This window comes from Otolemur garnettii, unplaced genomic scaffold (genome assembly GCF_000181295.1).
Source record: "Otolemur garnettii isolate 467f Iridium unplaced genomic scaffold, OtoGar3 scaffold00078, whole genome shotgun sequence".
NCBI lineage: Eukaryota > Metazoa > Chordata > Mammalia > Primates > Galagidae > Otolemur > Otolemur garnettii.
Genome location: NW_003852473.1, coordinates 8,235,746 through 8,240,388, shown reverse-complemented (window position 1 = coordinate 8,240,388; position 4,643 = coordinate 8,235,746).

The following is a 4,643-nucleotide window of genomic DNA, read 5'->3' as shown; positions in this document are numbered from 1 at the left end:
ATCATTTCTATTGTCCAAATCATGGAGGGTCTGTCTTTCTGTGCCTCTCTGGTGCTTAGAATCTCATAAACTGTTCACTTGTGTTTTCAAATTTCTGTGAATGTTGTTTGTCTTCTTATGGACATATATGTATCAGTCTCTCTTGGGGAAGAATCAAGTTTACAGGAAAGGTATATGCCAGATTTATTTCCAAAACAGTCACAATATTTTATATCTGCCAACTATGTACGAAGCTTCTGATTTTTCCACATGCTCACAGTATTTTTTAATATTAAAATGAAAATTTTAATATTAAAAATTAAAAACAGGTCTTTTTTTTTTTTTGAGACAGAGTCTTTGTCACCCTCACTAGAGTGTGGTGTCATCACTGCTCACACCAACCTCAGCCTCCCTCGCAGCTGGGACTACAGGTGCACTCCTGGCATTTTTCTATTTTTAGTAGAGATGGGGTCTTGCTCTTGCTCAGGCTGGTCTTGAACTCCTGATCTCTAGCAATCCTTCCACCTCAGCCTTCCAGAGTGCTGGGATTATACACGTAAGCCACTGCGTCTGGCCTAAAAATAAGTCTTTTTAAGTTCAGTCATTCTAGAAAGTATATAGTGCTATTTCATTTTTGTGTTGATTTGTGTACCTTTGCTGACCAATGACATTGAGCACTTTTTCAGGTGCTTATTTGCCATTAGTTTATATTGTTTAATTAAATGTCTATTCAAATATTTTGCCTATTGTTTATTGGCTTGCTTAGCTTTTTGTTATTGAGGTGCAGGAGATATAGAAAGCTAGAGATATAGAGTTATATATAGATACCTGTATCCTTTTCTGTATGATCTGTATCCTGTATGTGTGTGTATCTTCTGGCTATGTTGGAGACGTGTGCGTTTTCTGGATACAAATTCTTTGCATAATGTATGTTCTGTAAATATTTTCTTACCAGCTGTGGACTACCTAATTCATTTTCTCCCCTCCCCTCCCTTCTTTTCTCTTTCCTTCCCTTCCCTTCACTTCTCTTGATAGAGTCTTGTTCTGTTGTCCAGGCTGGAGTGCAGTGGCTCAATTATAGCTCACTGCAGCCTCAAATTCCTAGGCTTAAATGATCCTCCTGTCTTAGCCTCCCCAGTAGCTAGGATTACATGTACGCCACAGTACTTGGCTAATCTTAATTCATTTTTTAATTATTTATTTATTTAAAACTATATGATGAAGCCTAATTTATCATTTTATTGTATGGTTATTGCTTTCTTTGACTTATCTGAGAAATCTTCGCCGAGACCTAAGTCTTAAAGATGTTTTCCTTCTTAAAAACTTTATAATTTTACCTTTTATGTTTAGGTCAGTGATCAAATTAGTTTTCATGTGTGGTGTGAGAGGAAGGCTGAGAGTCACTTTATATGGGTTTCCAGCTCTTCCCACACCATGTGTTGGGAAGACTCTGTTCTCTGTAACATTGCTCTGATGGCTTGTATGAGTGGAATCTGGCTTTGGACTCAGCTCTGTTTCATTTTTTTATTTCTTGCACCTTCTGCTGGTACCACATTGTCTTGATTATAACAGCTTTATATTAAATCTTGAAGTCAGGTGGTGGAAGTCCTCTGTGTCCTATTTCAAGGTTACTTTGGGTATTGTAAGTCCTTTGCTTTTCAACAAATTTTGAAGTCATCTTATCAATTCCTACAAAAAGTGTATTGGATCCTGATTGGGACTGTAATTACTCTATCAACCAATTTGGAGAATTGATATTTTAGAGATATTGAGCTCTATAATTTTTTTAAAGAGATGTGGTTACCCTCTGTCACCCAGACTGGGGTGCAGTAGCAGGATCAGATTCACTGCAGCCATGAACTTCTGGGCTTAAGTGGTCCTGCTGCCTCAGCCTGCTGAGTAGCTGGGACTATAGATGTATACCAACACATGCAGTTTACTTTTAAATTCTGGGGAGAGACAGGGTTTTACTATGTTGCCCAGGCTAGTCTCAAATCCTGGCCTCAAGCTATCCTCTCATCTTGGTTTCCCAAAATGCTGGAATTATAGGCATGAGCAACCATGTCTGGCCTGAGCTTTATAATTTTTTAACATAGTAAATCAGTCCAACTTTTTAGGTTTTCTTTAATTTCTCTTAGTAATATTTTCTAACTTTCAATGTGTAATTTAGCATATCTTTTGTTAAACGAATTCGTAAGTACAGTAGAACCTCTGCAAGTTGACCACCCAAGGACTATAACAAACTGCTCAAACACATGGACGTGGTCAACATAAGGAACTAGGCCTACTGTGCAGATAAATGCACATGGTGTATGTTCAGTCTATGAAAATTAGGTCAACTTAAGGAGATGGCTGATGGAGGGAAGTGGTCAATTATGCTTTTTGATTTAATTATAAATGGAATCATTTTCTAGTTTCACTTTCCAGTTGATGACCACTACATTTAAAAATATAATTGAGGCTCAGTGCCTGTAGCTCAGCAGCTAGGGCACCAGCCACATACATAGCTAGTGGGATTGAACCCAGCCCTGGCCTGCCAAACAACAATGACAACTACAACCAAAAAATAGCCAGGCGTTGTGGTGGGCACCTGTAGTCCCAGCTACTTGGGAGGCTGAGGCAAGAGAATTGCTTAAGCCCAGGAGTTGGTGGTTGCTGTAAGCTGTGACACCACAGCAAAGTGCGACATAGAGAGACAAAATATATATATATATATATGTATATATATATAATTGTTTTCATATATGCATTTTGTATCTTAATTATTATTTCTAAAGGTAGTTTTGTAGACTTCTTAGATTGTCTATGAACTAGTTATATCATCTGCAGATCAAGGCAGTTTTACTTCTCTCTGATCTTTAGGACTCATTTTTGTTTTCCATTTAGGCTGTTTCTACATTTTAGCAATTGTAAATTGGGCTGCAATAAACAGCCTTTACAAGAGTTGGAAAAAACAATTCTGGGTTTTGTTTGGAACCAGAAAAAACCTCATATAGCTAAATAGACAACTGACCCAATGGGAAAGGTTGTTTGCATATTCTGAATCAGACAAAAGTTTAATAACTACGATCTATACAGAACTTCAATTAATCCACAAGAAAAAAACCAACAATCCCATACATCAATGGGGAAGAGAGATGAATAGAATCTTTTCTAAAGACCAAAGATGAATGGCTAGCAAACACATGAAAAAATGCTCATCATCCCTAATTAGTAGAGAAATGAATTAAAACCACCCTGAGATATCATCTAACCCCAGTGAGAATGGCCTATGTCACAAAATCTCAAAACTGCAGATGCTGGCACAGATGTGGAGAGAAAGGAACACTTTTACACTGCTGGTGGGACTGCAAACTAATACAACTTTTTTGGAAGGAAGTATGGAGAAACCTCAAAGAACTCAACCTAGACCTCCCATTTGATCCTGCAATATCACTACTGGGCATCTATCCAGAAGGGAAAAAAAAAAACCTTTTACTATGTAGATAATTGTGGAATTTTCTACATCCCTATTTAATGCTTTCAGTTTTGGCTTTCATGTATTTTGATGTGTTGCTATCAGTCACAGAAGACAATATTTTGGTCTTTGTAACAAATTGGAAACTTTGGTTTTGAGGCAAAGTCTCACTGTATTGCTGTGGCTGGAGTGCCCTTCATTTATATGAAGTACATGAAATAAAGTGTCTTGGTAGTGGAGAGCTTGAGTGTGAACTTTAGAATCACAGAGATCCAGATGAAACCCTGCCTGCCACCACCTGTGTGGTTAATGAATCTCTTTGAGTCTCAGTTGTTTCATCTGCACAGTGGGGAAAATGCCTACTGTTTGGCTAAAATGAAATTTTGTACATGAACTAATTTACATCTTGTCTGACCTACCAATAGTGATTATTAAGTATGCACTCTGTATTTTTAGTATTTTAATCATGATAAACATAAAATCATGGTTAACATGTAATCATGGTAACATAAAATAAAATAAAATTTCTTTGGTAGATACTTAACTTGAGGATAAAGAAAGGAAACACTGATTTCCTAAACCAAAGGGAAATGTCCTGGGTGGATGGTTGGAGAATATGCAGGTCTGACATAGTCCACCTCTGTGACTCAGGAGCTATTTCCAAACTAAGTAAATACACTTCACTATAGTTTGAACCACATTACTTTAGTAAATAAAATGAAATAAACTTTTGGCTTAGAACCACTTTTAAGGATATTTCTTCTCCAAATCACAAAGTGTTTGTTTTATAGATCTTCAACTTTGCAAATAAGTTGAGCCAGCAATGTATGAATTTTATAGCTATAAGATCTTTTGCTTAAAAAAAGTTCTGACTTATGTTTTTTTGTTTTTTTGTTTGTTTTTTATTGAATGGTAACTATGTACATTAATGCTCTTCTGGGGTACAGTGTGGGGGTTTTCATACACAATCCGAAACACTTCCATCAAACTGGTTAACATAGCCTACATGTCATTTTCTTAGTTATTATTTTACAATGTTCACATTCTACTCTTAGAAAGATTCACTTGTAGCCTTGTAAGACAAACCTCAGAAGTGATCCCTCCAATCCCCCTCCCTCCACCCATTTTTCCCTCCCTCCCCCCTCCCCATATTCTTAGGCTATTATTAAGTTATAGCTTACATATAAAAGGTATAAATTAGTTTCAT